At 42.2% G+C, this 10027-nt stretch overlaps 1 pseudogene; it reads left to right on the plus strand.

Annotated features, from left to right (window-relative positions):
• The first annotated feature begins 8939 nt into the window (after nucleotides 1–8939).
• LOC133242719 (6-pyruvoyl tetrahydrobiopterin synthase-like) lies at nucleotides 8940–9824 on the plus strand (annotated as a pseudogene).
• Nucleotides 9825–10027: the final 203 nt, after the last annotated feature.

Genomic DNA, 10027 nt, shown 5'->3' on the forward strand with positions numbered 1-10027 from the left:
CTTTATTTATTTCTACCATTTTATCTTCCACCTCACATATCCTCTCTTCTGCCTGAGTTATTCTACTGTTGGTTCCCTCTAGAGTGTTTTTGATCTCAGTCATTGCATTATTCATTATTGATTGACTCTTTTATTTCTTGTAGGTCCTTGTTAAACATTTCTTGCACCTTCTCAGTCATTGTCTCCAGACTATTTATCTGTAATTCCATTTTGTTTTCAAGATTTTGGATCATCTTTACTATCATTATTCTGAATTCTTTTTCAGGTAGACTCCCTATCTCCTCCTCTTTGGTTTGGTGGGCATTTATCATGCTCCTTTACCTGATGAATATTTCTCTGCCTTTTCATCTTGTTTAGATTGCTGTGTTTGGGGTGTCCTTTCTGTATGCTGGAAGTTTGTGGTTCCTCTTTATTGTGGATGTTCCTCCCTGTGAGTGGGGTTGGACGAGTGGCTTATGGTTAGGCTTATGGTTAGGGAAGCCTGTGTCGGTGTTCTGGTGGGTGGAGCTGGGTCTCTTGTCTCTGGAGTGCAATTAAGTGTCCAGTATGAGTTTTGAGGTGTCTATGGGTTTGTTGTGGCTTTAGGCCACCTGTATTTTAATGCTCAGGGTTATGTTCCTGTGTTGCTGGAAAATTAGCTTGGTATGTCTAGCTAGGAAACTTGTTGGCTCTTGGGTGGAGCTTGGTTCCAGTGTAAGTATGGAGGCTTTTGGTGAGCTCTTGTTGATTAATGTTCCCTAGAGTCAGGAGTTTTCTGGTGTTCTCAAGTTTTGGATTTAAGCTGCCTGCCTCTGGCTTTCAGTCTTATTCTTACAGTAGCCTCAAGACTTCTCCATCCATACAGAACCAATGATAAAACATCTAGGATGTCCCTCCATAGTGAGGGACACCCAGAGAGGTTCACAGAGTGACGTGGAGAAGAGAAGAGGGAGGAGGAAGATAGAGGTGACCAGGAGGAGAAGTTCAGTTCAGTTCAGTCACTCATTCGTGTCCAATTCTTTGCAACCCCATGAATCGCAGCACACCAGGCCTCCCTGCCCATCACCAACTCCCGGAGTTCACTCAAACTTACATCCATTGAGTCGGTGATGCCATCCAGCCATCTCATCCTCTGTTGTCCCCTTTGCCTCCTGCCCCCTATCCCTCCCAGCATCAGAGTCTTTGGAGAAGAGGGGGAATCAAAAGGGGAGAGAGCAATCTAGCCAGTAATCAATTCCCTATGTGCTCTCCACAGTCTAGAACCCTCAGAGAGGTTCACAGAGTTACATAGAGAAGAGAAGAGGGAGGAAGGAGATAGAGGTGACCAGGAGGAGAAGAGGGGAAGTCAAAAGGTGAGAGACAGATCTAGCCAGTAATCAGTTCCCCAAGTGTTCTCCACAGCCTGGAACACCCAAAGAGATTCACAGTGTTGGGTAGAGAAGACAAGGGGGAGGGAGGTGATAGTGGTGACCTGAGGGGAAAAAAGGAGAGTCAAAAGGGGGAGAGAGCAATCAAGCCAGTAATCTCACTCCTAAGTAAAAATGGGTACTGAAGGTTGAATTCTTAAAGGTACAAAATTGATAACAAATACCAAAAAGCAAAGATTAAAAATCTAGAGTAGACGTTAGACTCTCAAAAATACAATATTAAAAAAAAATCACAAAAATTATAAAATATATATATGAAATTTGCTTTAAAAATAGGGTCTTTTTTTGCAAGGTAATAGGTTATAAAAAATGAAAATTAAAGGAATAATAAAGAACTTAAAAATAATTTTTTTTAATTAAAAAATGATAATAGTAAAATATATATAGGAATTTCTCTGGAACTGTTGAGGGCAGTGTGGGGCCAGTTCAGTTTCAGATAGTTCCTTGTTCCAGCTTATACTTCTTCTTAAGGTCTAAAGGCCCCTTCCAATATAGTCAGTGCTAACTACAGGGTTTTAATCTGTTGCACCTGTAACTTCCAAAGTGGTTCCCTCTTCTTTATTTTGGGTTCCTCTGTTTGCAAGTCTCTTCAGTGTCTAATTTCCTCTCTGACACAAAGGGGAGAAGGTGGTCACTTATTTAGGCTCACTTGTTCAGTTGTGCTGTGGAGAGGGAAGAAGTGAAGTGAAGTGGCTCAGTCTCTTGGCAACCCCGTGGACTGTAGTTTACAAGGCTCCTCTGCCCATGGAATTTTCCAGGCAAGAGTACTGGAGTGGGTTGCCATTTCCTTCTCCAGGGGATCTTCCCAACCCAAGGATCGAACTCAGGTCTCCCACATTGCGGGCAGACACTTTACCATATGAGCCACCAGGGAAGAGGAACGCTGCAAACAAATATCACTGGCATTTTTGGGGATTGCTTGCAGTGTCTGGGCCACACTGGGTTTGCCCCAGCTCACAGTGCATATGCTTTCCCAGTCTACACTGCTCAGGCTCCAGGTTGCTCTGCAGGGGAATTGTCCAAAGCAGGCCCTGGGTTGCATGCACTTTGCAAGTCTAAGCCACTCAAATTCAGGTTCTCGGTTACTCCACAAAGGCACAGACTTGGTTGGACCTGCATTTTATGACCTTCCCAGGCCTGAGCAGCTCAGTCAACCAGGTGCTTGGCAAGCACACTCTCCCAGGTGGGTGGTGCACCTTATCACCTCCCAGTCCCAGCCCCTCAGTTTCCTGGGTGTGCCACGAAAGTGCAACCTCAGGTGTGCCGTGTGTCTCCTCTGGGGAGCTAATCTCTGACTGCGACCCTCCTGGAAGAGGTCAACCATCCAGGATCTCAGGAAGACTTGTTAGCAATTGGGAACCTGCTTCCAGTTTGGTGGAGGATGCCATCTCTGGAGCCAAGATTGCCCCTTGCCTTCCTGCTCTTGCTGTCACCAGCCTGCCTCTCAGCCTCTGGTGGGTGGAGGGGCTAGTCTGCAGCTGGCTAGCTTTCCTCTGGTATTCGCTCAGTCCTTTGTTCTGTGAGTTGGCTAGGCTGTACCTTAGAGCTTTTCATGGGAAAGTTCTCTCTCTCTCTCTTTTTCTCTCTGGCTATCCCACAATTTGGGTTGCTATCTCACATTAGCTCCCTCAGATTGCCCTCAGGGTATACAGGCCTGGTCCTTACCCTAAGCATGCAGCCCGTACCTTCCTGTAGAGCCCCCACTTGCAGCTGGCGGACACAAGCATCAAGGACTACTTCTCCACTGGGAGTTGCAGTTAGGTGCATTATTTGTGGGGTTTTTGTTTTTTTCCCCTCCCAGTTATGATGGCCTCTGAGATTCCAAAACTCCTCACAGACCCACCAGTGAGAGGGTTTCCTGGTGTTTGGAAACTTCTCCTCCTTCACGACTCCCTCCCCCAGATGGGTGTCTATCCCTAACTCTTGTCTCACTTTTTATCTTTTATATTTTGTCCTACCTGCTTTCAAAGAGAATGGGTTGCTTTCTGGGTGCCGGGTATCTTCTGCCAGGGTTTAGAAGTTATTCTGTGGAATTTGCTCAGTGTTCAAATGATCTTTTGATGAATTTGCAGGAGAGAAAGTGGTCTCCCCATCCTATTCCTCCGCCATCTTAGAACTACCTCCCTGTCTCTGCTGTTTAATATGCTGTCTGCTTCTGCTGCTGCTACTGCTGCTAAGTCGCTTCAGTCGTGTCCGACTCTGTGTGACCCCATAGACAGCAGCCCACCAGGCTCCCCGTCCCTGGGATTCTCGAGGAAATCACACTGGAGTGGGTTGCCATTTCCTTCTCCAATGCATGAAAGTGAAAAGTGAAAGTGAAGTCGCTCAGTCATGTCTGACCCTCAGCGACCCCATGGACTGCAGCCTTCCAGGCTCCTCCGTCCATGGGATTTTCCAGGCAAGAGTACTGGAGTGGGGTGCCATTGCCTTCTCCAAATATGCTGTCTAGGTTTAATATACTGTCTGATGCACATAGAAGTGCATAAAATATAGCTACCAGGTTTAGATAATTCCAGGGAAGCCCCTTATAAAAGCAAACACAGGTAACCAGGGCCAAAGTCAAGAAATAGAACTTTGCCAGCCTTCCAGCATACAACCACTGGTGTTCCTCCGAATCACAACCCACACCCTCCCCTATGGATATAGTCGTTATCTTGACTTTATGATAATCATTTCTAAAATGCTTTTTTATAAACATGACTTTACAACTTCTGTATGCATTCCTAAGCAATACAGTTTATTTGAAGTTGTGTCAATGGAATCATACTGCATGCTCCCTTTTATGACCTGCTTCTTTCATTCTATATCATATTTATTTGAGAGACTCATCCATCTTGTTGGAGAAGGCAATGGCACTGCACTCCAGTACTCTTGCCTGGAAAATTCCATGGACGGAGGAGCCTGGAAGGCTGCAGTCCATGGGGTCGCTGAGGGTCAGACGTGACTGAGCGACTTCACTTTCACTTTTCACTTTCATGCATTGGAGAAGGAAATGGCAACACACTCCAGGATTCTTGCTTGGAGAATCCCAGGGACAGCGGAGCCTGGTGGGCTGCCATCTATGGGGTCACACAGAGTCGGACATGACTAAAGCAACTTAGCAGCAGCAGCAGCATCCATCTTGTGCCTATTAGCCTTAGACCTTTTGTCTCCATCATTGCTTAGCATTCCAATGCATGATTTTAGCAAAGTAATTGTAATATGATTGTACCATTTTACACTGGATGAACACTGGGCTGTTTTTAGCTTTTAATCATGAACAATGATGCAATTAACATTCTTGGGCATTTTTCATGGGACTCATGTTTAAAAGTCTCTTGGGTATATATGCAAGAACAGAATCACTGCCCCATGGAGTATACATATCTTCAGCTTTTCTACATGGTGCCAAATTGTTTTCTGTAGTGATTGTACCAACTTACAGTCTCAGCAGCAACATAGAGAGTTCCTCTGCCTGCACATCTTCATCTACACCAAGTATTGCCGGAATTTAATTTACTTGTTTTCCTCTACTATTAAGTTTTTGCACATTCTCACGTTTATGAACATTTTGGACATTCTCTCCTATGAAAAGCCTGTTCATGTTCAACTCTTTCACCATTTTTATATTCTATTTCCCATCTTGTTTTTACTGATATAGTGAATTATTTATGTGTTTTAAATACCAATCCATTGGTGGTTATATGTGTGGCTAAAATAATCTTTCACTTTGTTGTTTGTATTTTCTCTTCTGTGCTGTGCTTTGTGAACAGACTTTGATTAAGACATGCTTAATTATATAACATACCTAATGATAGCATAGTCAAACTTTATCATTCTTTTCCTTATGGCTAGTGCTTTTCTGTTTCAACAAATCTGTCCCTGCCCTGGGGCCATGAAACTATTCCCTATATTGTTTTATGAAATACTTATGGTTTTGCCTCTCACAGTTAGGTAATAATCCACCTACAAGTGATGTCTGTGTATAGTGTTGAGTATGGTTTCTTTCTTTCTTTTTTTTTTAATGTGAATATCTGATTGTTTCAGTGAACCACTTATTGAAAAGTCTGCCCTTTTCCAACTGATTTGCAGTTCTGCATGTGTCATAAATCAAACGTCTACCTATGCATGGGCTAGTTTGTGGACTCTCTATTAAGTACCATGGCTCTATTTATCTGTCTACTTAAAATACCATAAATTAATCCCTACAGTTCTACAGCCAATTCTGTTATTTGGATAAGGACAGACAACTCTACCTTGTTCTTTGAGAATGTCTAGGTTATTTTCTGCCTCCCTTGCTGCTGCTGCTGCTGCTAAGCCGCTTCAGTCGTGTCTGACTCTGTGCGACCCCATAGACAGCAGCCCACCAGGCTCTGCGGTCCTTGGGATTCTCCAGGCAAGAACACTGGAGTGGGTTGCCATTTCCTTCTCCAATGCATGAAAGTGAAAAGTGAAAGTGAAGTTGCTCAGTCGTGTCCAACTCTTAGCGACTCCATGGACTGCAGCCTACCAGGCTCCTCTATCCATGGGATTTTCCAGGCAAGAGTACTGGAGTGGGGTGCCATTGCCTTCTCCATTTCCTCTCTTGAATCCTTTTCAAATATCAATTCATCAGAAAAAATTCAACCAAAATCTCATTTAGGGTTCTAATTGGGACTGCATTGCATTTTTAGATTTTATTTCTTGTCTATAATATAGAATGTTATTGAACAGATATGGTGTGGCTTTCCTTTTAATAAAAACTTCATTAATATGTCCCAATAATATTTCATTTTTCCCATAAGAGCATTTTATCCTAGGCACTTCATATTTTACAAATACTGCCTTTGAAATTTTCATTTTGTAAATGCGTTGCTGGTAAATAGAATAAAATTGACTTCTGAATGTTAATATTTTATCCTATAAACAGGCACCTAAACTCTTTTATTGATTCTACTAATTTGTCTGTAAATACCTGTAGAATTTAATGTACAGAATTATATCATATACAAATAGTGCCAGTTTCACGTCTTCCTTTCCAAGCATTTTGTTCCTTCTTTTCCCACCTACTATACTTTCTGGTATACAAAGAATGCTTAAACTACCGAACAATTGCACTCATCTCACATGCTAGTAAAGTAATGCTCAAAATTCCCCAAGCCAGGCTTCAGCAATATGTGAACTGTGAACTTCCTGATGTTCAAGCTGGTTTTAGAAAAGGCAGAGGAACCAGAGATCAAATTGCCAACATCCGCTGGATCATGGAAAAAGCAAGAGAGTTCCAGAAAAACATCTATTTCTGTTTTATCGACTATGCCAAAGCCTTTGACTGTGTGGATCACAATAAACTGTGGAAAATTCTGAAAGAGATGGGAATACCAGAACACCTGATCTGCCTCTTGAGAAATTTGTATGCAGGTCAGGAAGCAACAGTTAGAACTGGACATGGAACAACAGACTGGTTCCAAATAGGAAAAGGAGCACATCAAGGCTGTATATTGTCACCCTGCTTATTTAACTTATATGCAGAGTACATCATGAGAAACGCTGGACTGGGAGAAACACAAGCTGAAATCAAGATTGCTGGGAGAAATATCAATAACCTCAGATATGCAGATGACACCACCCTTATGGCAGAAAGTGAAGAGGAACTAAAAAGCCTCTTGATGAAAGTGAAAGTGGAGAGTGAAAATGTTGGCTTAAAGCTCAACATTCAGAAAACAAAGATCATGGCATCCGGTCCCATCACTTCATGGGAAATAGATGTGGAAACAGTGTCAGATTTTATTTTTCTGGGCTCCAAAATCACTGCAGATGGTGACTGCAGCCATGAAATTAAAAGACGCTTACTCCTTGGAAGGAAAGTTATGACCAACCTAGATAGCATATTCAAAAGCAGAGACATTACTTTGCCAACAAAGGTCCGTCTAGTCAAGGCTATGGTTTTTCCAGTGATCATGTATGGATGTGGGAGTTGGACTGTGAAGAAGGCTGAGTGCCGAAGAATTGATGCTTTTGAACTGTGGTGTTGGAGAAGACTCTTGAGAGTCCCTTGGACTGCAAGGAGATCCAACCAGTCCATTCTGAAGATCAGCCCTGGGATTTCTTTGGAAGGAATGATGCTAAAGCTGAAACTCCAGTACTTTGACCACCTCATGTGAAGAGTTGACTCATTGGAAAAGACTCTGATGCTGGGAGGGATTGGGGACAGGAGGAGAAGGGGACAACAAAGGATGAGATGGCTGGATGGCATCACTGACTCGATGGACGTGAGTCTGAGTGAACTCCGGGAGTTGGTGATGGACAGGGAGGCCTGACGTGCTGCGATTCATGGGGTCGCAAAGAGTCAGACACGACTGAGCGACTGATCTGATCTGATCTGATACTTTCTAGGTGATAGCGGACATTCTTACTTGATGAAACTCTCAAAAGAAAGCTTTTAGTAATTCCAAGAATGATATTTGTTGTAGGTGTTGTGTTCTGTAGCAATCTGGATCCAATAGTTGAAAACTTCCCTAAAATGGGGAAGGAAATAGCCCCTCAAGTCCAAGAAACCAAGAGAGTTCCAAACAGGATAAACCCAAGGTGAAACACCCCAAGACACATATTAATCAAATTTACAAAGATCAAACACAAAGAACAAATATTAAAAGCAACAAGGGAAAAACAACAACACCCAAGGGGATTCCCATAAGGATAACAACTGATCTTTCAATAGAAACTCTTCAGGCCAGAAGGGAATGGCAGGAAATACTTAAAGTGATGAAAGAGAAAAATCTATAACCCAATTTACTGTACCCAGCAAGGATCTCATTCAGATATGAAGGAGAAATCAAAAGCTTTACAGACAAGCAAAAGCTGAGAGAATTCAGTGCTACCAAACCAGCTCTCCAACAAATGCTAAAGGATCTTCTCTAGACAGGAAACACAGAAAGGGTGTATAAATTCGAACCCAAAACAACAATGTAAATGACAATGGGATCATACTTATCAATAATCACCTTAAATGTAAATGGGTTGAATATCCCAACCAAAAGACAATGACTGGTTGAATGGATACAAAAACAAGACCCCTATATATGCAGTCTAAAAGAGACCCACCTCAAAACAAGGGAAACATACAGACTGAAAATGAAGGGCTGGAAAAAGATATTTCATGCGAATGGAGACCAAAAGAAAGTAGGAGTAGCAATACTCATATCAGATAAAATAGACTTTAAAGTAAAAGCTGTGAAAAGAGACAAAGAAGGACACTACATAATGATCAAAGGATCAATCCAAGAAGAAGATATAACAATTATCAATATATATGCACCCAACATAGCACCACAATATGTAAGGCAAATGCTAAAAAGTGGTGTTGGAGACGACTTTTGAGAGTCCCTTGTACTGCAAGGAGATCCAACCAGTCCACTCTAAAGGAGATCAGTCCTGGGTGTTCATTGGAAGGACTGATGTTAAAGCTGAAACTCCAATACTTTGGCCACCTCATGCAAAGAGTTGACTCATTGGAAAAGACCCTGATGCTGGGATGCATTGGGGGCAGAAGGAGAAGGGGACAGCAGAGGATGAGATGGCTGGATGGCATCACCGACTCGATGACATGAGTTTGAGTAAGCTCTGGGAGTTGGTAATGGACAGGGAGGCCTGGTGTGCTGCAAATCATGGGGTCACAAAAAGTTGGACACGGCTGAGTGACTGAACTGAACTGAACTGAACAAGTATGAAAGGGGAAATAACAATAACACAATAATAGTGGGAGGCTTTAATACGCCACTCAAACCTATGGATAGATTAACTAAACAGAAATTTAACAAGGAAACACAAACTTTAAATGATACAGTGGGGCCCACCCCAGGCTGACAGTGAGCTGAGGGGTTAAGATGCTGGCCAGGCCCTGGGCTTATGGAGCCATGAATGGGGCAGGATTGGGCCCTCTCTGGCAGGCACGAGTATCCCGCCTCATCTCCTTCAGCACAACCCACCACCTCCACAGCAAATTTCTTAGTAATGAAGAAAACTTGAAATTATTTGGGAAGTACAACAACCCAAATGGCCATGGGCACAATTATAAAGTTGTGGTGACAGTATATGGAGAGATTGATCCTGTTACAGGAATGGTCATGAATTTGACTGACCTCAAAGAGTATATGGAGAAGGCAATTATGAAGCCCCTTGATCATAAGAATCTGGATTTAGATGTGCTGTATTTTACAGACATTGTAAGCACAACAGAAAATGTAGCCGTATATATCTGGAAAACCTCCATAAATTTCTTCATGTGGAAGTTCTTTATAAAGTAAAAGTATATGAAACTGACAATAATATTGTAGTCTGTAAAGGAGAATAACTCTTAGAGATTAATTTCCATCCATATTTGAAGAAGATCTTTATCCCCTTGAACAATTAAGAAGTCATCACCTAACTGTTGCACTTCTGCATTGTGTTCTGGAATCATTGTGAATGAGTCCTGTTCTAGACTCAAATCTATTTTAAAACCAAATTTGTAATGTATTCTGAGTATCATATAAAGAGTCTTTCAACTATAGATTAAAATCACTTCAGCAAAATGTTCTGGTAGAACATTCTGTAGAATAATTTGGAAGCAAAAGAAATCTGTTTTTTTTTTTTTTTTTCCCATTATCTCATTTTTAGTATTCATT

Source organism: Bos javanicus, chromosome X (genome assembly GCF_032452875.1).
Source record: "Bos javanicus breed banteng chromosome X, ARS-OSU_banteng_1.0, whole genome shotgun sequence".
NCBI lineage: Eukaryota > Metazoa > Chordata > Mammalia > Artiodactyla > Bovidae > Bos > Bos javanicus.